This window comes from Lissotriton vulgaris, chromosome 8, assembly GCF_964263255.1.
Source record: "Lissotriton vulgaris chromosome 8, aLisVul1.2, whole genome shotgun sequence".
In the NCBI taxonomy this organism is placed as follows: domain Eukaryota; kingdom Metazoa; phylum Chordata; class Amphibia; order Caudata; family Salamandridae; genus Lissotriton; species Lissotriton vulgaris.
This window is the reverse complement of record NC_141696.1, coordinates 759,979,648-760,006,473: the sequence shown is the minus strand read 5'-3', so window position 1 is coordinate 760,006,473 and position 26,826 is coordinate 759,979,648.

The following is a 26,826-nucleotide window of genomic DNA, read 5'->3' as shown; positions in this document are numbered from 1 at the left end:
CTACATAGTGAAACCTGGGCTAGAGTGAAACTAGGCGATGGACTTAGTACTACCAGTAGTATTCACACACAGCAAGGCCTATAAAAAGGCTGCGTCCTAGCCCCGAGTTTATTCAACGTATTTATGGCCGATTTCAGTAAACACATGAAAGCAGCCGAACATAGCCAAAGAGCTAATATCCTTCCTACAGTCACAGATGATATTGTTGTGCTGAGCCAAAGCCCCATTGGGCTACAAAGAGCGATTAACAATCTAGTAACCTATCTGGAGGGAGACTGCTTGGAATTAAATAAAGACAAAACCGAGGTTGTACGTCTTGTGGGCCCAAAAAACAAGTTTAAATAGTATGTAAAAGGGATTTTAATAGGAGAACAAGCGGCATACAAATAACTCGGTTCAAAATTGGGGCCACAAGGAACATAAAATGGTTTTAAAAGCAAAATCAAATCGTTAATTTTTGCGTACAAACTACTGAATAAAAAACTGGGTTGCCCGAACCATGCGCATCTTTTAAAAGTGATTGCAGCACAAATTATACCGACGTTGTAATATGCCCTAGTAGTTTGGGGCGGCAAAGAGGTGGAACCGCTAAACAATCTTCAGATGAAGATTTATAAAGCTATTTTTAATCTACCAAAGTCCGCCGCCCCAGCTCAGGTTCGGCTGGAATTTGGCCTTCAGGACCAGAAAATACGGAGCATGAGTGGCTTCGTGAATTTATGCCACAAATTTCGTGCATCTGAGCCGGGGTCATTGAACAATCTATGCTGGAAAGAAATCAATATCCAGATGGACCAAGAAATTTCAAATTCATGGGGAGCATATCTGAGGAAGTCATTATCAGAACTTGACATAAAAACAACATGGGACAGCCAACTAGACCAAGCAACTTTTGGCAATCTGGCAAATAAGACAGCAAAGAAGAAGTCTTTCCTAGAACATAAAATAACAACTTCGAAACGCAGGCATGGGTGGACCCTGATTAACTCTTACACATCAACAAAGCCTCAGGCCCATTTAGTTACACATTTCAGTGCTGAGTTAAAAACGAGTTTCACTAATTACCGTTTGGGCATGCATGATTTGAAAGACCTACAACCGTCCTGGCAAAGCAACTAACAGGCACTACACTGTTGACTATGCGGTTTTCGTAACAAAACGTTAACACACCTGCTGTGTGCATGCCCCACAGTTAAGGAAATAAGGAGGGGGCTTTTAAAACCAATGTTTAATGAATTGAACATTCGCACTTGCAAGCAAGCCGTGATACATTGGCTGGAAGGATCCTCTATAATCTTGGCTTGCCGGGGTGTTAAATACCTGGCAAAAGTAAGGGAACTTTTAAAGCAAGCTGATCTAGAGGACGCCAATAAAGTCTGAATAAGGACAATAGGGGCCCCCTAAAACATGGTACAATCCAATAAGCCCAAGAAGCAAGAGGAAAAAACCCCTAATCCACAGGATAACTGGAACAATATAGATAATGGCAACCAACTAAATAGTATTGTATAGTTGGCCTTTTATATGGACATTCTACCTTACACAGGATATAGCCAATTTAGTTCTAGATAACTTTTTTTGAAAGTTTTAAATAATAGAAGCTTTCACAGATTGCTCAAACCGTTAGATAACATTTTATGTGCATTATATTGTTTTTTCAGATTTTAAAATATTGTAAAACACAACGCTGAAAAGTGGAATTTAATGGAAGATTAAGATTAACATATATTTGTATTTTCTATAAAAGTGTACATTTTAACGATTTCAAGTAATCTTATACAATAAACTATTTTTGACTTGACTTGACATATTACATTTAATGCTACATACTAGGAATATATGGCTCTGGCAATATCTGGGGGAAAGTGTTTGTTATGTAAATGTAGCCTTGTTTAGCTGTAAATGTTGTCTGGGACTGTGTTCTCTGGGTTTTGATAATGTGATTCGTGCCAGATGTATGGTTTCCTAGCTAATCCCTCTATGTATTGGTTTGTTTTAGATTCCTTCAACAAGGCACCTTCAATTGGACATTTCAGAGTTGTGACATTAGCAGTTCTATGATGCTAGTCAGACGTAAGAAGTGGGTAAGGATTTGTTCTGAGAATCTGTCACAGAGTTTGGGTGTACAAAGCAGGTAGCAAGGTGGCTTGAAAAGGGATAAGATGGAAGTTCCATAGATTCCATTGGACTTGCTTGTTGTGGTGTGTGGATCCTAATGCAATACGTGTGCCATCATGTGATCCAACATAATGTTGTGTTGGGCTTGATTAATGCTAGTCTCACTTCACATTGGCTACATCCTCATTGTGTATTAACTGTATGCCTCCCTTTCAATGGCTGCAGCAGATGGTGATGGCTTTGATGTACTTTGACCACAGGGAGGAATGGATGCAGGTAGAAAAGTCTGCAGAGGGTGTTGTTGATGTCCCACAGCACCGCAACAAGGGGGGCCATGTTGGTAACGATGTCAGCCACCTCAGTGTGGATGCTAGCAACCTCCTGGTATGTGTCCCTCTGCAGCTCCTTAATTTCTGGATATCAGTTAGTACTTGGCCCATCACACTTAGAGAGTTTTAGTAGACTCCCAGGTCTTGGGCAATTGTAGCCTGGGTCTCCATGGCCCTAATGGGCTCACTCAGAGCCCACAGTTCACCTCTCATGACCCCTAGCTCCACAGACCTGTGATTTATGCACAGGCTGCAACTTCCCACATGGTCCTGCTTTCTCAGTGATTGAGGTAGTGATAGCCACCTCATAATCCAGGACTGGGGTAACAGGATGGTACTGACTGTGCTAGGTACACAGTTGGGATGGGAGGGGTTTTTGTGGAAACAGTGAGCCCCACTCCTGTCGTCTGCCCAGGCTGACCTGATGGGCCAGGACCATTATCCAAATTCACATCTTCAGGAGTGTTGTCATCACTGAGAAGGGAAAAAAGGAGTCTAGCATCATGGTTACAGTTACAGTCACAGGGCCTCAGGGCAGTAGTGGTAGCGTTTCTATCTCAAATTACCAACTCTTGACAAATGATACCTTGAATTATGAGTGAAGATCAGTTGTAACAAGGTAGACGAGTGAGAAGAGGAAAAAAGAGTCTAGGATCTTGGCTAGAGTTCCAGTCACAGGGCCTCATTGTACTAGTGGTAGCTTTTCTATCTCAAATTATCAACACTTGACAAAAGTGAAGATCAATTGTAACGTGGCAGGCAAGTGAGACGGGACAAAAGCAGTCTAGAATTTTTTTTAGAGTTCCAGTCACAGACACTCGAGGTAGTTGTAGTGCAATCTATCTCAACTTACTAACACTTGACAATTGGTCAGTTACATGATGAGCAAAGATCAGTTGTGACATAGCAGACAAGTAAGAAGGGGCAAAAGGAGTCTAGCATCTTGGTTAGAGTTCTAGTCACAGGGCCTCTTGGCAGTGGTAGTGCAATCTATCACAACTTACCATCATTTGACAAATGGTGACCTGCATGATGAGTGAAAATCAGTTCTACATAGCAGACAGGTGAGAAGGAGCAAAAGGAGTCTAGCATCGTGGTTAGAGTTACAGCCACATGGTAGTTGTGGTCACTTCAATCTCACTTTATCAACACTTGACAAAAGGTTAGTGTAACATGCCTTGTGGCAACATGCACTTTGGAAGGACCATAGATTTACATATTCACACACATCATGGGTCCTGGGATGATATATATGAAATGAAATACCAGTATTTGTAAAGCGCACAGCTACCTCCGAAGTGGTGTCCCAGCGCTGGGGGTCCACTGTCAGACTCCATTCCAACACGTGGCATGTCATGGAGTTTAATACATGTGCTCTTATATGCAACAATACAAACTGACACAGACAAGCCAACATCTCTTATAGTATGAGTATTGTATGTTAGGAGAGTAGATAGAGAACTCAAGAGCAAAAGTAGTGTTGCACAGACCCGAACAGACAGCTCCTGAGCAGATGCGAAGCGGCGCATGTGTAGCTGTTGGTTTACGGCCGTTCTGTCAGCTCTTCCAGCCGCCTACCTTGCTCTGTGGTTTTCTTGCTGCCTGGTTCCGTTCCATGCCGCTTGCCCCTTGCCAGCGCCTCAAGAGACCACCAGCTGCCATAGAAGTCTGCAGAGGCCGCAGAAGCCCTGCTTGCAACCGTGTTGCTGCCGCCACTGCTGGGGCCCACCAGGGTGCAGAGATGAGCAATGGGAGTAACCTGGTAAGTGCCACAAGACTTATAAGAGCACCTATGACTTGAAGCAAGGTAATGTGCAATTGGCAGCCAGCTAGCGTGTAAAGGCTGGTTCAAGCGTGGGCAAGATGGTTGAGGAGCAGCTGGTGGGCTCAGAGGACAGTAGGCTCTCACCCCGTGGCTGCTTCTCGTGCCATAGGACACTCAGAGCATCCTGTGGACCACCCTGTGGAGCCTCAGAGCCGCATAAACATTCTATTTGGAATCTACCCTATGAATCGTTACATACTTTACATACTTGACTTTGGATTGCTTTCTTTATATCATCGCGCATACCGTGGTGCATAAGAAAGTCTGTACTTACTAGTAGATCAAGTGAGGCAGCCACTAGAAATGCGCTCAGGAAAAGCAAGAACTTTGGGTACTCCAAAAAAACGTGCCCAAAAAAAGCAAGCACCTAAAGTGCTAAAAAAGGCTAGAGCTAAAGCTCAAACTAAGGAGATGAAACAGACGCTAATCTCACCAATAGCTCGGATGTTTGAAATATCGACACAAATCCCTCAGAAATTCGATTTTATGAGAGATCCAACAACTGCACTCATGTCAATGCAATTAGAACCAGAATCGAAAACGCTACAGACTCCAATCAAGCCAACAAACGAGTCAAAAGAGAACTTCATTTTACATGATGAAGTTGATGTAGATTGGGTTTCATATCAGATTATGGATCTTCAAGTGAAAGATCTTGAAGGCCAAAGTAAAAGCACACAGATGAAATGGACTTATTACAGCTAGTAAACCCTTTTAATCAAATATTCTCTCAAGAAACGAAATGTAGATTGTCGGATAAAAATAGGATAAAAATAGGATAGTAGTAATAACAAAGGAATATAATCAAATTGATACCACCAAGAATGTAGACAATGGAAGAGTTCTGCTCCCGCTAGAAGTCAAAGTTGATATTATGAAAAAAAAGGACGATGTAGTCAACGAGCCTCTACTGGCTACTAAAGCAGTATACCGAAAGGAGAATGAAAAGGAAAATATTGACCATATATTAGGAAACCAACAAAAAGGCCCTACTGGAACAATTAACTCCGAATATGGCCCAACTGTGCAAATAATTGCTGGCGGAGAAAATATCACAGTACAAAGCTATGAAAACCGAGAACAATCAGAACAGGCTGCTACAAATCAATTAAAGATATCAGTTATTACAAATACAACTTTAGGAAGCAATGATCAACCTGTATCTGCAAATGAATTTATCATTAATAATACCAGTGTCCTAATGCCAAAATATGTATCAGCCTTGCAGATAAAGAAAGTGGTTGTGATGATATCAATATCTCATCAAGTTTTAAGGAAATAAACATGTACAAAAAATAAAAAAAACAAGACAATCAGGATGCAGGAACCATATGGGATATATTCTATCAAACATCAGTATTAACCGTTGAAGCACTATCACACAATCAAACAAAATGGACATTCAAATAGACATACTGGGAGTTATGGCCATTGCAGTTGCCGGGATTCAGAATAAACAGGCCGAGTTGAATAATCTCATAATAAAAGCACAAAGGGAAGCAGCACCAAGTTATATTGAGTGCACATATGCTCCCATAAATTAACAAATGGATAACTATTACTGAGGTTCTGCATACAATCTTGCAGGATGTCAAATATATGGTCTGCATAAGAAAAAAGGATTATTGTAAGGAGGACAGACATAATCCTAATATAAGGGAAACTACACCAGTAAAAAAACAGGAGCAACTATAAAAAATTGATACTGAGGACGTTAATATATCAAGCATGGCTATACAACGGAATACAAACAAAGATACAAACCACACAAAAGGCAACAAAATATTGTCAGACTTACCACAACAGTTGAATACAGAATGAGCAAATGATGACGACTCAGTAGCCTTTGAAATAACAAAAAGACAGAGAAAAAAGCTACGTAAATCAAGAAATAGGGCAACAAAAGAAAGTACACCACAAATAGATATTACATTGGATGCATCTAAAAAAGAAAGAGGAACAACAATAGGTACCAAATTGGATTCATTTGAAGTTGGAGGAAAACTAAGGAAAAAATCAATAGATGATAATGTCAATGGGATGAAATCTAAAACAGTTACAAAAATTAGTGACGGAAAAGAAAAATATGATATTTTTGCTAAACCTATGAATTCTTGCGGCAAACAAAATCTGGCCAGGTCGAATATAAGTACATTAGCTGAAAGCTCCAATCGAATATCTTGTGCTTCTGAATCCAAATTAAATAGGGTCCATGAAGAAGAAGTGAAATGCAAAATCAGTGGAAACGGTGGTGTAATAAAAGACCTCACTTCTTGCGATATCCGTAGTGAACAAACCAAAATTATGACCAAAGAAATTATGCCCCGGAACATACTGGAATTTAGAACAACAGTGCATAATCAGATATATTCCCAAAATGATATAGGTCCATCGGTCCGGAAGTTAACAGAGCAAGACCCAAAAACTTCACCTAGCCTAGCTAGGAATACAAACCAAAAAGAAGATAATCCGGCCAGGAACGAGCTGCGGGCTGACAGAAAAATGATTACTTTTTGGAAAGGAAAATAAATATTAGCCGAAACGACGTACATAAAAACCCGAGATAAACTAGTAATTGAAAGAGTTGGTCAGAACAGGCAGATTACCTATAAGGAATATGGAAGAACTGAGGACAAAAAAAGTGAAACAAGGCTCCCAAAAATAAGCCTGCTCAAATTATCTTTAAACCAGTTTATGAATCACGAGGAACACACAATATCCTACATAGAGGAAATATCCTTTGGCTAATGAAAACTATAACAACACTTGAAAAGATAACATCTGGAGATATTGAATGTGTAGGTTTTCAGCCTAATCCCGAAGGAAGACTTCCACTAACATTGGTAACAATGTCCACCGGGTCTACAGCGGACTCAATCTTGAAAGAGCACAGAATCTTTCATAATTGGGGCATACTAATCAGCCAACCCCTTCCAAAGGTCTATCCGACACCTTTCTTAAATAAAGGAAGCCCGTCAAAACAATCACAGCCTGAGAAAACCGACTCTGTCTTTTCCATATTAAAAAATCCCCCTTGCAAAACAAATCTTGAAGATAAAAAATGGTTGAATATATTAAAGGGAGAAAACAGAAATGGAGTAAATGAAATATGGATCATGACAGCCTTACATGGTAATAAAGAATATTGATAAATTTCAACACAGGCAGTATTACAAGAACAGAGTATAAATGGGATTTGTAAAAAACGAATTGATGCCCAAATACGAGGATTATCAAATCATAGTCAAATAGTATTATTTCAGGAAACATGGGCAACTGACCTATTTATGCTAAAACAGAACAAGGGATATTTCGAACCTGCAATCAAATACCAAAAATGTAGTAGTCCTTGTGGTGGCCTAGCAATATGCGTACTGATTGATCTAATAGCAAAATACGAGCAAATACTGATGAATAATTCAAATCTTCTTGCGGTAAAGCTACAATATAAATCTTGCAAAAGTAGGACATACAAAACTCTAATTTTAATCAACATTTATGTACCTCCTAAACAGAACTTCAAGAAAGAGATGTGTGCCGCCCTTAATAATTTACGTTTGGAGCACATTTTAAAAGAGCCCTTGGCTGATTATATTGTAACAGGTGATTTCAATAAAAAACTTGTTAATACCCTTTGTCCGGGATGACTTTGTTCAGTCCCAAAATCAACAATGGGAAAGCCCGGAACCAATAATGGAACCTAGAACAACTAATAAACAAAATAGAACCCGGAGAAATTTTGCAATGGACATGGAAGCGCTGGGACTCAGAATATTAAACAGTAGATTCCCAACGGATAGTCCACCTGCTAGTTCATTTCACTCATGTAATCGTAAATCACGCAATGATTACATAATGACATCATTGTGCACTTTCAACGAAGTGAAATCTTACCGCTTGAATAAAGTCCCGGGCAGCGACCATAGCCATCAAAATACTGAGATAAAGCTATCATGTCCAAAATCTCAAAAGTATTTGACAATGCAAGGCCAGACCTGCACCATCAATTACAGGAAACTTAAATGGAAACCAAATAATGCGGATGAGATTATGGCAAAAGGGAAAAGTCTAGTTAAAGAATGATTTAAAGAAACAATGATGAGAACAGTAATAATAATAATAATAATAATACTGGATTTTATAGAGCGCGAACAGCTACCTCACGAGGAGGTGTCCCGGCGCTAGAAGACCACAGAAGTCCTGGGGCAGAGATAGGGGACCTAGCGTGGCTGGGAGAAGAGCCAGGTCTTTAGCATCTTCTTAAAGCAGGGTTCAGATGGAGTCTGCTGGATTGCTTGAGGTAGGGAGTTCCACAGAGCGGAGACGTTTGCTGAAAAGGTACGACCGCCGAGGCGGGCCTTTTTTGCTCGTGGGACGACCAGTTGGACACGGTCATTTGACCGTAATGCACGGCTTTGGGAATATCTTGGAAGGCGTTTTTTTAGGTAAAGTGGGCAGGAGCCATGCAAAGATCTGAACGCAAGCGTCAGAGCTTTGAATTTTATCCGATTGGCCACAGGGAGCCAGTGCAGGGTTCGAAGATGCGGAGAGACTGACTGCTTGAAAGGAATACGCAGTAACAGTCTCGCAGCCGCATTTTGAACTACCTGCAGTTTATGGGTTAGGAATTTTGGGAGGCCCAGGTATAGACCATTGGCATAGTCCAGCCGTGAGGTGACAGTTGCATGGACTACCATTTTTCTGCAGCTCTCTGGTAGAAGTTTAAGAAATTTTCGGAGGTTTCTTAGTTTACTTAAACAGCAACCAGCCACTTGTTGGATATGGGAAGTAAAAGACATTTTATCATCCCATCTCACTCCAAGGTTTTTAGCTGAGTGACTGGGCAAGGGGGGGGGGCCCATCTCCACAGGCCACCATAGCTCTGGGGCGGGGGTGGGACCCTTACCGAAAAAGATAACTTCGGTTTTATTGGCATTTAGTTTTAGTTTGTTAGTATTCATCCAGTGAGCAATGTCCTGGAGACAGCCTTTAAAGTTTGCGAAGGATTCCTGTGTCATCTCAGAGTATGGAAATACCAACTGGGTGTCGTCGGCATAAGAAATTGCCTTAACACCCCAGTTGGCAATTAGCGTAAAGAGGGGGGCCAGATAGATATTGAACAAGAGAGGGCTGAGGGCCGATCCCTGCGGGACTCCACAGTTGAGGGTTTTAGGTGTGGAAGAAATCGTCCCAAGTGCCACCTTCTGCGTTCTCTGTGATAGATAGGAGTTTATCCACCTCAACGCGTTGTCTTGAATACCTATCTCTGCAAGCCGGCTGAGTAGTCTAGCGTGGTCCACCGTATCGAAGGCGGCCGACAGATCCAGGAGTACCAGCATAGCTGAACTTCCTGCATCCATCGACCACCTCACTGACTCGGCTACCTCTAGGAGCGCTATTTCTGTGCTAAAACCGGGCCTAAAGCCAGATTGAGTTTCATGGAGAATGTTGTTGGTTTCCACAAATTTACTCAGTTGGCGTTGTATCACTTTTTCCAGCATTTTTCCCGGGGCGGCTAGGAGGGATATTGGGCGGAGATTCGTGAGGTCATCTGGGTCCCCGTTTGTTTTTTTCTTTAGGGGAAGGAGAGTGGCATGCTTCCAAACGTCTGGGAAGATTCCTGACGTGATGGAAGAATTCCAGATACTTTGAAGTGTGGGCGCTACAGAGTCCGCTATGGCGCTCCATAGTTTAGCAGTAACGGACTAATGGGAAAAATTTACACAGAAAATAGTGAGTTATAATGAAAAACCATCATGTGTACACAGAAAAAATCAGCCCAAAGTGAAACAAGAGAATCTAACATCTATCTCCCGTAAACTGTAGGAAAAATTAAACATACGCGAAATAGACTTAGGAAACAGTTAATTAGGTCTCCGTTCTAAGAGGAAATATGGGGATTATTAAAAAATGTTAATTATATTCTGAGGAAATTAATTTGGAACGAAAAAAATAAAGCCAGACAAGCGCTGTGGACAAAAATCTTCCAGGTAAGTACTTTAACAAATTCACAGGAGTTCTGGAGATTGATTAACGGTCTAGCTAGACCAAACAAATCTGCTGTAGGATCTGTCTTATCAGAAGAAGAATGGGTTATGTTTCTTATAAAACATCTAAACCCAGAAACCTCAGTTTATACCCAAAGTAACAATCAGGAAAAGAAGATAAAAGTTGACCTGGAAAGCGATTGTGAAATTTATATAACCAAATCTCAAGTGGCCAAGTTGATAAAGACGGTTAGGTCTAACAACAACTCCCTTTGGGGTATTATATTAGCATACCATTCATACATTCACACCTCGCAACCTATTCAAAATCAACTCGGTCCGTATCCTAGTTACCAGTAAGTCAGTTCTGACTCAAGATTTAGAAAAAATTATATAACTATTTATAATTTTATTCGATTTGGTCAAATGGCTGTATACTCATAAAAACAGCTGTATTACATTAGAGATAATACATCATGATGCAAGATTAAAAACAAAATAGAAAGTGTAAAAAACTATAAAAGATTTTTTTTAAATTTTAAATTACAAGTACATTTACTTAAAGACACAATAACATACAAAAATAGCTTCAGTAATATATTCTTAAGTTCTATCAGTTGACATGAGCACAACATAAATTCATTGGCCAAGAAAAAAGCAGCGTGTTTCGGAGGGTTTACAGAGGTCCAACCTCCTTCTTAAGGCTTCTCAACACTTGGTTATGTCAGCAGCATCTATATACAAAAAAACTATTTTACACATACTGCAATATAAAAAACATAAACCAGCCATCTATTACTGTCCTAAATACAACCAGTATAATCACTGCAAATTATAACAATCTTGAGTGGTTATCTGAAAAAGCTCATAGCTCAATAGCTCCAGTACCAGTAACCATTGAGTTACTGGTACTGGACACTCCTAAAGACCCTTTAGACAACCAGTTAGGGAAGGCTATGTTATATGAGTCCACAAACCCACTCCACATGAGTACCAACCATACTTTCATTCATTCATTCAGCTGTGGGATCTACATATTTCAGCATCCATGTACCTAAAGTACCAGTGTAGCAATATTCAACAATATGAGATAGAGAAAGGGGCCCCAGTTCCTCTTCCCCTTAATTGCTCTGAACATTGCATTACCAAGACGGGCTAATTACGCTCCATCTTAACTGCCATATCATGTCTTTATACAGAGCAAGCATATCCCTATACCTCTAGCTGTAAAAGGCGCAATACTCAAAATACCATCAATTCTGTTAGAGTATAGTCTTTTACTTCTTCCGTCTCTATACTCATTCAACAGGTACCCCCTGTGTTTGACATTAGGGGGATGCCTAATAGCATATAGATGCCCACCAGATAGGAACTCTTATGTCAGGTTCTCTAAATCACTCTGGTCCATTTATTTTCCTTCTAGGTATTTATTACAATCAGCTATGGGATTGCTGCTAGTGTTGATTAATTTCTTGGAATTCTTGAGTCCATACTTTATATCTCCTACAATAAAAGATGCTTCATCAATTCTTTACAATATTCCATTCACATACAATTGCATCATTGTCTAAAGCCGCTTATTTTCTCAAGTTTAGACAATACCATAAATATCTGTAATTGCTATACTTCCAATTACAACCTACCATCGGAGTTGACATGTGATGTATACAGGCGAAGGGGTATCCTTCTAATTAAATGGCCTCATACATCTTCAGGATATCGATCCTGCAATTTGAAGGGCAGTCCACATATCAATATTTGACTCATAATGTGGCAAACAACTTTTTACGTTTAAATCCCAAGATTTAAAGTACATCACATACCTTTTTCATGTATAGAAAATGTTCAAATTCTACTCTCCTGTTAGGCTGATAGTAGTAAAAAATATATATAATTTGAGTGCCCTGTTTATCAAAAAAAACATAATATGTCAGAATACCAACAACATCATGCTGTCCCCAATGCATATAAATAGTTGTACACCGTGGAAAAATGTGCCAACAAATACCACTACCTTGCCCTCATAGAGCCATCAATATAAATAGGCTCTGGACTATGAGCGCCAGCACTTAATCACGCTTTCCCACTAGGTTCACTCCAAATTTGTGAAAGACCTCGCCATCAAAGTCTAACGTTGTATGCTTACTTAAACGCCAGCATACGTTACATGTTAACTCGAGCACCAGCACTCAATCACGCTCACACATTAGGTTATATCCAAAACATCTAACGTCATATGCTTACTTTAACGCCAACATACGTTACACTTTGACTTGAGCGCCAGCCCTTGATTGCGCTCGCACACACGGTTTTATCCAAACCATTAAACAAACTCGCCACCAATATCTAACAATGTATGTCGTTCGGGTCCCTTCCACATACAGAAGCTATCTGGCTCTCATCTCATATTTTCATCAGCATACCCCATAAGACCTTAACGGTATCCGAAGACAAAAACCTTTTCTTAATCTAACGTATTCCAGATATTACCATCGGTTACTCCTTGCAAAATGAAACATATGTGTAACCGGCTACCGTGCCCGATCTGTCACTAAATATTGCCATAAACCAACACGATCTCGTGCCCATAATTAGTGACCCATATATGAATTACCACCGGCGTGCTGGACAAACTTACCCAGATTAAAAAATCTCATGCATGCACTCAGCCGACATCGGTTCATCTAGGCATCTCCCCCACTTCCTTTTATTTGAGGAATACTGAAGCTGAAAAGGCGCCAACCCACGTATTCCCTTAACAGACATCAAGGTAGGACTGGGATCGTCATACACACAGCGTTATCCATGCTATCGATACAAAGGACAGACTACATGTTCAGGAGATAAGACGCCATCTTAGCATGGGGTAGTTCTACCAAGTGCCCCAAGATGCCCTTATATGCGTGAAAACAAAATTATCTCTAATGTAATACAGATGTTTTTATGAGTATACTGCCATTTGACCAAATCGAATAAAATTATAAATGGTTATATAATTTTTTCTAAATCTTGAGTGGGAAATGACTTACTGGTAACTAAGATACGGACCCGAGTTGATTTTGAATGGAATGCGAGGTGTGAATGTATGAATGGTATGCTAATATAATACCCCAAAGGGAGTTGTTGTTAGACCTAACCGTCTTTTTGGTGTCCTGTCCCTTTGGAGTGTTGGACCCCTCTCTTTTCTTTACAAATTGATAAAGAAACAGTAGGATGTGGCCCCTGGTATTCCATTTGCATCATACAAGGAAGCACCAGTTTTTTAGTCTATCTACCTAACCAATGTCTTTAATGAAGTGGTTGGGAGTGGATTAATCCTGAAATCGTGGAAAGGATCGCTAATAACACCTATCTTTAAGAAAGGAAATTGGCAAAAGCCCGAAATCTATCGGCTAATTACCCTGCAAGATACGGATGCAAAATTGTTTGCTGGGATTCTTTTAGTGATTTTAACTGATTGGGCAAAGGAGAATCAGGTATTGCCTCGAACCAAACAAGCTTTATTAAAGGCCTTGGAACATCCACAAATATACTGATATATTGGTATTAATTGATAAGGTAATTTTGGTAAAACAACCCTTATACCTGTGTTCGTAGATTTAAAATCTGCGTTTGATTGTGTTGAGAGAGAGTTTTTGTGGGATAACTTCCGGATACTTTGTTAAAAATGATTAAGCTTCTGCACTCCGAAACCTGGGTCAGGATGAGAAATGGTGATGGAAGCATATTAACCAATGAAATTCTGAAATCTAGTGGTCTTAAACAAGGGTGCGTTTTGGCCCCCTCATTTTTTATTTGATTTTTAGCTGATCTCTACTATGTTAAACAAAACTAATGTGCATCCTCCAAGGTTAGCATACAAACAGATATCCAACTTCTTGTATGCAGATGATGTCATACTCTTAAGTCATACCAAAATTGGAATGCAACGATTAATTGATGGCATTTTTAAGTATTCAAAGGCAAACGGTATGGTAATAAATGAAGCTAAGACCAAAGTAATGGTTGTTAGAAAAAATGTGCGACTTAAATTTAAACACAAATGGTTTTTGGATTACAAAGAATTGGAACAAGTTGTTGTCTATAAATACCTTGGTGTTATTTTTAATGATAATGGTAACTTCCAGCCACAAAAACTGGATATTACAAGGAAAGCAAACACCCTTGTTGCTGCATTTAGAACTATTCAGAAAGCCATAGGAGACCTGTCTTATCACCCTTTTTTTTAAATAATCGTTGCAAAACTACTCACTACTTTAACATATGGTAGTGAAGCAATGAATGGGAAAGATGCTGAGATCATTAACACTCCCGTCGATAAAACTTACTGAATCTTGTTCTCCCTCCCAAAGAATGCATCACAATACCAGGTGAGGTTGGAATTTGGGCTAAATAATCAACTATATGCAAGGAAAGGGCAAATACTGAAAGTATGGAACAGAATAAAAAACGATCAGGATAACCAAATGTCTTGCTTACTGTGGCAAGAAGTAAAAAATAACAGAAATGTATATATTTGCTCCTATCTAAATACAGCAATAGAAGAATTTGGTATAACATCGATTTGGAACACCACAATCGCACAGGATAGCTTCAAAAAAACATTAAATAAACTTACCAACCACCTTTCCTTGAAAAGGATAAAGATATGTTTGTAAAAAGAAACCATGCATGGCCAATTGTAAATGGATTTAAGAGAAAAAGGTGCAAAAATATCTGGAAACACAATGTTCCAAGAAAAATAAACAGATCTTTATCAACGCTAGATTTGGTTGTTTGCCAGGATTATGTCACTTACTACCATGGAAGAGATCAGAAGAAGACAGTCTATGGAGGCTTTGTAAATCAGGACAAGAAAATAGTATACCTTTACTGTGTCTTTGCCCGGATTTGGAAAGTGAAAGAAAAGAAATACTTAAGAGACTGCTTAATAAACATGGTGTAAGGACATCTAGCCAAGCCCTGATTGTATCTTTAAACTCTGAAGATTTATCAATGAATTCAGCATTTGTGAAACTCCTATGTGCTGTAGAAAAATAGTTGGAGGCTTTTACTTGATTTACTAATGGATTGAGCTAACATGTATAATATATAATCAAGTCTTTGGACATAATCCTAAATGGTTGATTGTTGTATAACTTAACCTGTATGATATATCATCAAGTCTTTGGATATAATTCTGAATGATTGATTGTTTTATCATTTTCAGCCTTGTTAATATTTTAGCTATTTTTGTAAGACTTTAATTAATCAAACAAAATAAATTAAATTTGAGAGCAAACAGGACATTGTGGTTTTGTGACAGTTATTGAAGTGAAACTTACCAGAGTCCACTCCCTCAGCTATTCCTGTCAAGCCCTCAGAATACAGGATATCCAAGACTTTCTTCTCCCAGGAAAATATTTGTAATGGGGCATTGGGAGAGCCAGTTCCAGTCCTTTGGGCCACCAGGTAGAGGTTGTTGTACCTGATATGTACTCTCAATGTAAGGTCCATCCACCTCTGCATAATTTCCAGCTGTGTGCACAGGATTGTAACAACAGCATTCACTCTGTTAACTATCCTGTCCCACAATTCCATGTTCCTCCTAAAAGGAGCATGATGGACCTGAGAACCAAAAATTTGTGGCGTTAATGATTTAATCCACTATATCAACTCAGCCTCAGTGTGGGGGGCGTGGCCAAGCACGAGATGGCGACAGACGTGTTTGTGTAAAGTTCCGCGTTGAGCTCTCCCTCTACAGGTCATTTCTCCGACACATTTATCCTGTACAGACACTAAGAAGCGGAGTCGACCGGCACCCCAGAGCCGAGCTAGAGGCGCGGAAACGTTCGCTGGCTGCTTCGGGAGGGAGAAGAGCTGACTGCCCCACCCGCTGGAACTCTCCTCCGGTATAAGAGAACACGCGAGGCCGGGGATGGATGGAGACCTTGCGCTGGGCGGCTTCTGAAGCACCACTGCAGCGGTGCCGGAGCGCCGAACACCTGGGTGCAGAGGCAGGGGAGTGTCCCACAGAGCCGCTGGCATCTGACAGCCCCCCCACCCTCTCCCTGGTGAGTGGCGGAACAGCTGGGGACTAACATCCTTGGGTCCCCGTCTGGAGGCCTGGGAGTGGCGATCCCCCCAATGTAATCCTGGGCTGACGGCGAAGCGGCGTGGGGACGGCCTGCATGTCTGAGCAGAGGCTCGCACCACGGAAGGGTTCGCTGGCCGCTCTTGGAGGGAGGAAAGCTGCCTGATTCACCAGCCGGATATCCCAACCGGCATTTGGGTTCGCGCCAGACCGGAGATGTGCTGCAGCCTACGCGGCCTTGCCACGGAGACCCTACGCTTGGCGGCATCTGGGGCCTCCCTGCGGCGGCATTGGAGTGCGGGACATCTGAGTGCTTTGGTGGGGTGAGTGACCCCCATTGCTACTGCCGCTGGACGCCCTCCCCCGGCCCTCCCAGGGGAGTGATGGCGTGGTTGGAGCCTAGTGTACTGGAGCCTCAACCTGGTGGCCTGAGAGTGGCGGCGCCCCTTGGGGAGGGATTGGAGGATGACCAGATACACCTCCCCCCCTGGCACTGTTGCAGCGTGATTCTTGGGGTTAGCAGTGCAGTTCCCGGGAAGTGGAGGGGCTGCGCCCTGAAAGAGTGGGGCCTGGACGCAGGTGTCACTCGCCGGTATCCCCTGCCCGGGGTGATCTACAGGCTTTGGAACTGTCCATGCTGGAGAGGAGCCCAAGTCGGATCTGTGACTACAGGAGGCCCCTCAGTGCTCCATGGGTCAACGAGGCACACGTGCTTGAGCTGCATGGGGAGAACTGGCCACATTGAGAGGGAGTGCCCGCCTTCGCGACCTGCCCCAGTGCCGTAGCTGCCCCCTCGCTGTGAGGGCGACCAGCAGACCTGCACAGTGGTTCCAACGAGGGCCAGCGGATCTGGGGACGGGACTGAATGCACCGCTTGGAACCTGAAGACACCTTTGGCAGTATATGCACTGTGCCGGAAGGTGTACTGCTCAGGTCTGGGGGAGCTAGAATTAGGGCTGGAGCCGGAGGCACCCAGGTCAAGGGAAAGATGGAGAAGGCAATGAAGTCGGCAGAACAGGAGCAGACGGCCTCCAAGCTAGATGCGATGCTGGCGGCGATGGAACGGTTGGAGGAGTCGATGCAGTTGACCCGCACCTCTCTGAAGACGAAATTCGACAGCGTCGCTATAGACCTAACACACCTACGAGCTGATCACAGCGAGCTGGCAGACCGCACCTCTGCGCTGGAGACCACCGTTGCGGACATTACCCCCAAGGTCACGCAAGCGGACAAGCACGTGCAAGACCTCCTTAAGCGAGTAGAGTTCTTGGAAGATCACGCAGAGGATGCAGAAGGGATGCCGCGTAGAAATAATGTTCGCATCGTAGGCCTGCCGGAGCGATGGGAGGGTAGGGCACCTGAACTTCATATGGAGACCTGGTTGCGTAGTCTGCTACCGGAAGGTACACTCTCTCTGTACTTTGTGGTAGAACGGGCTCACCAGGTGCCGGCCCGACCACCTCCGGTAGGGTCCAACCCTAGGCCGATGCTCATTCGCATACTGAGCTACCGGGACTGTGATGCCATTCTGCGGGAATCCAGAAAACTACCGGAGATACGGGTCAAAAACGCAAAAATTATGCTATTCCCGGACTATACAGTCCAAGTGCAACGCCAGAGACATTCCTTTATGGTGGTGAAGCAGCGGCTCCGACAGCTAAATCTGAAGTATTCCTTGCTATTCCCGGTGCGGCTGCATGTGGTAGCCCAGGATAAGACCCATTTCTTTGCCACCCCGAGACGGTGGAGGCGTGGATGGAATCTGGGATGAGCACGGACCCTGGGGCGGCAGTGTCGACAACGCCCTTGAGGCGTGCCCGGGGGTCCCGGCGCCGTCGCAGACACAGGTCCACATTGACGGGGAGACACACTGGAGGAGCGGAGGTGAGCCCCCCAGCTGATAATGTCCAGCACGAACGGCAGGAAGTCCTTCGGGTAGTGGCGGAGATCAGCGGCTCCCTGGGTGCGGACGCCGATTTGGAGGATAGCCCACGGGAGATGCACAGTGATGATGAGCATATTTATGGCATACCGGATTCACAGGTATCGATGGAACTGCCAGATGTCACTCCACAGACTGCTGACCAGATTCACTGAAGCGGGAGTAGAATATCCGATACGTCCAGACTGTACCTGTTGACGAGCACTGCTCTGATTGCTCCAAACATCGGGGGACAATAGTGAGGTGTTAATGGCAGTGCTCCAAGTCCGGACAGTACTTTTGTTTCCCAATATGCTGGCGCAGTGAGTAACATAGGCGAGGAGATGATAATAATGCCTTGGTCATATTTGATGTTTGGGGTGCTCCAGCAGAGGGAGGGATTCTGCTCTCGCGAGGAGGGAAGGTGAGCTGCCCCGCTCCGGGGTTGTGCCCATTAATACAGAATCATCCTGGGCAAGCCTCAGCCATTCGCCCACATGAGAAACGGCTGGCCTGGGTCTAGCGGGCAAGAGACACCTGTAGAGGAGGGGGCATTCTTCATAGACACACGTACTAAGCCTGTACCAGTCACGCCGGGTGCTAGGTGGCATCCCCCTGGACTATAGACTATATTAGCACATAGATGTGTTTGGACAACAACGTGTTCCGCTGTCGAACTTTTGGTATTGCAATTTTACCATGTTTGTTTACAGTGGTGCCTGATTTCTTTTTCGTTTTTATTGATCTTACATATGACTATGTTGTGTGTGCTTGCCTTCTAGGGAAGACTGTGGAGATATGGTTTGGCTGGGGGATGCGGGGTCTTTTGGTGGGGGGTTGTTGGAGATACCATGGCTGAGATCAGAATATGCACATAGAACGTGAGCGGGATGCACACACTGTCACAGCGCTACCAAATTTATTCATACCTCAAAAGACAATGCACACACATAGCCTTTTTGCAGGAAACCCATCTGACCGGCCCAGAGACGCAGAAGCTACACCGTAGGTGGCGAGGGCAGCTGTATGCTACAGGGTACTCGGCCTATGCGAGGGGCGCGCTGATTTGGGTACGCCCTGGGATCCCATTTGCGCTCTTACACTGCAGGGTGGACCCGGAGGGCAGATATGTGGTAGTACACAGTAGGCTGGACGGCTGTCCGGTTGTACTCGCATCCCTTTACGCCCCTAACACAGAGCAAGGCACTTTTTTCACACAGCTGTCGATGGTGTTGGCACCCTGGCATGGCGTGCCCCTACTGCTAGGGGGTGATTACAACTGTGTTCTGGATATCTCCCTTGACCGGTCCTTCCCACCTTTAGCCAGCACGCCGGTGGCGGGGGCTGTGAGAGCGCTCACGAACTGGGCAGCACAGTGGGGTCTGCAAGATGCCTGGCGCTGCCGTAATACACATACCAAAGTTTACTCCTATTATTAAGACGCGCACACGCTGCACGTTAGACTGGACAGGTTTATGTTGTCTGGAGACCTCCTCCCCCACGTCACAGACACATACTACATGGGACACACACACTCAGATCATAACCCTCACCTCCTGGACTTGAGCTGGGTATGCCCTCATCCGCCGATTCCCACCTGGAGGCTTCAGCCTGATCTGCTCTTAGATGCCCCTTTTCGCGAAACACTTTCGTCTCGCATTTTGCGGTATTTTGAGGAAAATAACATCACTGCCTTCACTCCACAGATTGAATGTGATGCATTTAATGTTGTTGCCAGAGGTCACTGCCTGGGTGCACAGGCTGGCATGCAGACGCACATAGAAAGAGAGCTGAGGTGTATTGAGATAAGGTTATTGAGGGAGGAGGGGGGGGCGATGGAGGGGGATGAGGGTCCGTTGTCAGAGGCCAGAGATGCACATGCCCTCCTATTAGATAGGCTTAAGAACCTGAACTACATGGCCCACTCAGCGCGCACCCAACACTCTGGGGACAAACCAGGCAAATTGCTGGCGTGGCTAATCAGACAAGACACCCGGACTGCCCCTGTGACATCACTCTGCACCACGCAAGGTACCAGAGTATATACACAAAAAGCCATTCACAAAGCCTTTGTGACTCATTATACCGGTCTTTATCAGTCTCGATTGCAGGCCTCACCTGCTGACTTGGCGGAATACCTCGCTTTTTTGCCATTACCAGAAATAGGTGATGCGCATCAAGATGAACTTGGTGCGCTCCTGACGGCAGAGGAATTGCGGGCAGCCATATTTTCTCTCTCTAATGGAAAATCCCCAGGGCCTGATGGCTGCCCGTTGAATTTTATAAAGCATACTCTGTTATCCTAATTACGGAATTACTACGGATATATGAGGCGGCAGTCGCTGGCGCTGTATTGCCACCCTTGCTTAATGACGCCCATCTGGTCTCTCTCCCGAAGCCTGACAGAGATAAAACTCAGCTGGGGTCTTATCGCCTGTTAGCACTACTGAACACAGACTATAAGATCTTGGCCTCTGTTCTAGCGCAGCGTTTGGCCCTCCCTTGTGACTACCCTTGTTCACTCAGATCAGAATGGCTTTGTGCCAGCCTGTAGCACCTCGTACAACATCCGCCGGCTATTCAGGGTGCAGAGTGTTGCAGTGCACCAATGGCCTCACTCTGGATGCCTAGTGCTCGACCTAGAGAAGGCATTTGACTCTGTGGAGTGGCCATACCTGGTGTCAGTGCTGGAAAAATTTGGTCTCGGGGACGATTATATTAGCATGGTGAAACTTCTGTATCAGCGGCCTACTGTACGGGTCCGCACTGGCAGGTTGATCTCAGACCCTATCAGAGTACACAGAGGAACCCGACAAGGATGCCCCCTGTCCCCCTCAATCTTTTTGCTGATGATGGAACCCTTGGGGGCGCCACTGCGGACCTCTGGTGCGGAGTGGGGCATTCCCTTGGTGGATGGCATGCACGCGGTGTCGCTTTATGCTGACGACCTACTGCTATACATCAGGGATCTGACCCGCTTCCCGCCGGCATTTACTGCTATTTTCCGTACGTTTGGAGAGATGTCGGGACTCAGGGTCAACTGGGCTAAGTCTGGCGTGTACGCATTCAACGATGCTACGCCAGAATGAACAATAAAGGTCCAAGACGAACAATTTGTCTGGCACTCGACCATGTTTCGATATTTGGGGATACGGGTGTACTGAGACCCTGCTAATGCTCTGGAAGGTAATCTGATAAGGGCAATATCCTCCCTGCGAGCACAGATGACATTTTGGCAGACATTCCCTCTGAATGTGCCCAGCCGAATAACGCTAACGAAAATGATAGCGCTACCCAAATTGCTGTACTTCTATGCCATCCTTCCGGTCTATGTCCCTACACGCATCTTTCTTGAGCTGGAGACCTTAACTCGGAGCTTTATTTGGAGTGCGGGGTGTCCCAGAGTGGCCTTGAGGACACTTTATGCATCCCCAGAGTCCGAGGGCCTGGCTGTTCCCAACCAGGAGCTCTACTACATAGCTGCCCAGCTGCAGTGGGTGACCTATTGGCTGAGTGGAAAAAATCTGGGCGATACGGCCACGGACACCACGATGCAGACATCCTCACAAGTGCATGCGCTGTTTCACCCTTTGGCGAAGATCCATTGTCCTGAGCAATTACACCTGGAAGTGGCGTGGAAATGCTATGTGAGGAGTCTGAAGCTTACCAACTCCACGAAACCATACGCCCTGAATCTGCCCCTGCTGGGGACGCCCAGGGATGGTGGAGCTTTCACAGAGGCGATGCTGGCCAGCTGGGTGCAGGCCGAGGTGGATACTGTCGGAGAAGTATTTACAGAGGGGGCACTGAGCCCATTTGGGGAACTGGTCGCTACCAAGGACCTCTCTGTGGGTCAATTTTTAACGCACGCAACAATCATTCACATGTTGACACAGGCCTGGGGCGATCTTTCAGATGAACCGCCTACTCATTTGCTAGTGCAGTACCTGTACGTGATGGGTAGAGGGTCCCATGTGGTGCACTGGCTGGCACAGGCCCTACAATTCCACACCCAGCTTCCCACCCAGCGCTTGAGAGACAGATGGGCGGCGGACAGATGTCGGATCTGGACTGATAAGGAATGGGATATGGTGCTCGCTAGCGCAGTTAACGTCCCCCGTAGTTCCCGCTTTAAGATTATCCAATACTACATCGTACACCGAGCGTACCTTCTCCGGACAAGATTAACCGCTATTTTGGATTGGTCACGTCGGCATGCCCAAGATGCGGTCTAGTTGATGCTGGCTTTTTACACATGATCGGGCCCTGCCCCTCGCTGCTTGCTTATTGGCGCGCGGTCTCAGACTTATTGGTTGCGAGCGTAGGGGGGGATTTATAATTGATATGGGAAACATGCATACTAGGCCTATGCAAGCGGACGAAACTGGCCCGAGTCCCTAACCGGTTCTGTGATCTTGGTTACATAACTGCAAAACAGCTTATCACCAAACGCTGGAAGAACGGTGATCCTCCCCACGTAACAAATTGGTGCCATTCCTTTGACAATTGGGCAAGAGCTGAAAGTGTGGTCCTGCATAGGGAGGAGAGAGCGGGGCTTCAGACTTACTCCATTTCCCAGGTCTGGTATGACGCACTGGCTGCTTTCCACCGTGCATGCCTACAACAGGAAGCCACATAGTCGTGCCTTCCCTAGTGGTGCTTCCGCGTGCGACACTAGCGTGGGACATGTCACAGGGGGCCTTCCCCACCCTCCTCCCTGTTTCTCTCCCTTCTCCCCCCTCTCCCATCCCTCCTCTCCCCCGGGCCGGGTGGCCTGTGCCTCCCCCCTTTCCAGCCCCTTCCCCCTCCGCCTGTAGGTGATGCCGCATTAAACTTGACACTCCACACACGTGACAACGCGCAACGCACAATCAGCCATTTTCTTTCATTTTGTTTCTTTTTCTTTACTTTACTTCATTATTGTATGGTTGTGGTTTATAATGTTCCTGTTCTAAAGTTCTTGAATCAGCAAGTACAATGTTTTGAATATCGAACTGCAAACGTGCTTATGTATGTGGCACGCTATAATGATAGGAGGCACAGGCCCAATTGCATAGATGTCCTGACTCGACAAAGGATCACCTTTCTTTCCCTTAAGACACGAGATGGAGAAATTGCTCCCTCCGAGCAAGATCTTTAACCAGGGGGTATCCTGCGGCTGAGAAGCCTGTTTATATTGTGGCCATTGACCCCATTGTGATTGACAGAACACTCGATAGCATACTAGCACGTTTATTGAAGGGGCGTTACTCTCACTTGCGTATTGCCTTTCTTGTTATTTTACTGTAGCTGTGCCCCTTGTCAGGCAATTAGCACCTCACTCCCTTTTTCCAGATGTTTATGTTATTAGATGTACCACTGATTGAAGATTGCTGCATTGCAAGTTACGACACCGCGGCGAACTGTTGTTGTTGACTCATGTTATTTTGTGCAATCACGAGTTCTTGTCTCCTGTTCCTTATTATGATATAGACGCAGAGTAAGTTTCTGAACATGTAATGCAATCTGGCTGTAAAAATGCAATAAAAGTTATTCAAACAAAAAAATCAACTCAGCCTCAGTGAACCATGGGTTATGATACAAAAAGAATTTGAGCGATTATATGAAAGGAAAAACAATTAAGTGGTGCTGGTAAAAACATGCAAAAATTACAGTTGATGGAGTGTGCTAACTGGTGATATGAAAGACAAAAGGCTTCTGCCTTGGGTCACAATGGTGTCTCTTATATTCTGTGCTGTAGGTGACAAGTAAAATATCCTGGTCAGAGATGGATAGTATTTTATTGTGTTTTTTTGCAAGTGTGTCCACATGGCAACAGCACATCAGCTGGGTAGATTTCGAATCCATCCAATGGTCAGCGTTGTGGTGATTTGTTGTGTGCATACTGCAGCAGTCTACCGCCGTTGAGTAATACCACTGGGAGACTGCCAATACGACTGTGTAGCCGAAATACGCTTGGCAGGTACACCACAGCCCTAATGGCATTGGAGGAAGCTACACCAACATTGCAGATCACTGCAGTCTTGGCAGGAACAAGACTGCCACCGCGGTTGGAGTTTCATACAGCAAAACTCATAATACAGTAGGCGATAGACCGCTGGTGCTGCAGTCCATGCTGTGCAGGTACTGCAGTGCATGCACACAGGGGGGCACAACATGTGCCCCCCTGCATGCTCACCATGAAGCAGTGGCACAAAGGGGCCCTTTGTTTCTTTCCCACCACACTTTTCATGGCAGTCAAATCTCCATGAAAAGTGTGGCTGTGAGGAAAGTCACTGCCACACTATAGAAGCAACATTAACTATTCCCATAACAATATAACTTATGTCAGGGAAGATTTTGGATATTAGGGGAAACATTTACTATTCCCACTCCAATGTATTTTGAATCATGGAAAGGGATGGACACTAAGGGGGCAACATTTACTACTCCCAGTACATTATCAGTAAACTCAGGGAAGGTGCAATACACAAAAGAGCAACATTGATCATTCAAGCAGCAATAAAACCTATCTCCTGGAAGGTTTTGGATAGTCAAAGGAACAGCATTTATTATTCCCACTTCAATTTAACCTAACTAAGGCAAGAGGGTGAACACTAAAGAGGCAATATTTACTACTCCCACTCCAATTTCACCTAACTCGGGGAAGGTGTTGGACACTAAAGAAGTAACACTAACAATTCCAACTGCAATAACATGTATTTCAGGGAATGTTTTGTATATTAAAAGAGGCAACATTTAATATTCTCACTCCAATATCACTTAACTCAGTGAAGATGCTGGACACTAAAGAAGCACCATTAGCCATTCCCACTAGAATAACACTTATGTCAGGGAAGGTTTTTTATAGTAAAAGAGGCACTATTTACTATACCTACCTAACTGTAACAACTCAGGGAAGGGGCTTGAAACTAGCAGCCTGATTCATCAAAGACCCGTTTTGCGAGTCTTTAATAGCGATTCATAAGGAATCGCTATTACAGACTCGCAAAACGGGATTCATGTAGGAATCGCAAATTTAAATGCGATTCCTACACATTCCTTATTTGCGATTAGCAAATAGCTAATCGCAAATAAGGAATAACTCCCCATTCATTCCTATGGGCCAAAAGGCCCATAGGAATGAATGGGGAGTATTCCTTATTTGCGATTAGCAATTTGCTAATCGCAAATAAGATAGCGATTTGAAGGGTGCCAGGGGTGTCCAAAGGACACCCTGTAGCACCCCTTAAATGCACATTTCACCAGGGGTTGCGCACACACATGTCCAAAGGACATGTGTGTGTGTAACATGCAACTTAGAAAAATGCTTTTAAAAGCATTTTTCGAAGTTTTCGCTATTTACCACAAGGTTTGACTTCGCGGTAAATAGCGGCCCGAAATTGCGAATTCGCAATTTAAAAATGGATGATGAATTGCATTTAAGGAATCTCAAATAGAGATTCCTTAAATGTAATTCCTCGCAAATTTGCAAATTCGCTATTACCGATTTTTGCATTTGGGATGATGAATCCCAAATGCAAAAATTGCGCTCGCAAAGGGCCAGATTCTGAGAATCTGGCCCTTTGCGAGCGCAAATCAGCTTCATGAATCTGGCCGTAAGGGTGCAAGATTTACTATTCTAACTCCAATTTCACTTAACTCAGGGAAGATGCTGGACACTAAAGTAGCAACATTAGAAATCCCCACTGCAAATAAAACATAACTTGGGGAAGGATTTGGATAGTAAAAGGGGCAACATTTATTATTCCCACTCCAACATCACTTAACTCAGGGAGGGTGCTGGATACGAAAAAAGCAATATCAATCATTCCCACTGCAATACAACTTATCTTAGGGGAGGTTTTGAATAGGAAAAGGGGTAGCATTTACTATTCCCACTGCAAACTAACAAGTCAGGGCAAGGGCTGGACACTAAAAGGGAATAATTTACTATAGCCACTCCAGTATAACTTAAGTCAGGGAATGTGCTAGACACTAAAGAAGCAACTCTAACCATTCCCACTGCAATACAACGTATCTAATGCACGGATTTAGACAGTAAAAGTGGCAGCATTTATTATTCTGACTCCAATTATCTTAACTCAGGGAAGGAGCTGGAAAGTAAACAAGCCATCATTTACCATTCCCTATCCACTGTAATTTAACTCAGGGAAGAGTCTGGAAACTAAAGCGGTAACCTTTAGGCCCTGATTATGATGCCGGTTGGACAACAGGTGTCAAAAAGTCCCCCAAAGTCCATCCCCAACAGCCTTTCAAACGTTAGTTGGGCCACCATTGAAAGGCTGTGTGAAAGGCACCACCCTTATTATAGGAAATTACATTCCAACCAATGGTCAGATGTGCTTCACGAGCCTGTCAGAATTGTTGGTCGATCAATCCGCATGCTGCCTTCAACCGCCGTGCATCATAATGCGGCGGTGGGACAGTGACACCAGATGTTGGTCGGACTGCAACCAATGGCCTGTCAGTTGCAATCTGACCGACATTGTAATGAGGATCTTAGTATTTACAATAAAATTTAACTGAAAAAGCAAAATATATTTGAACTTTTTAAAATATTTGTTATAAAT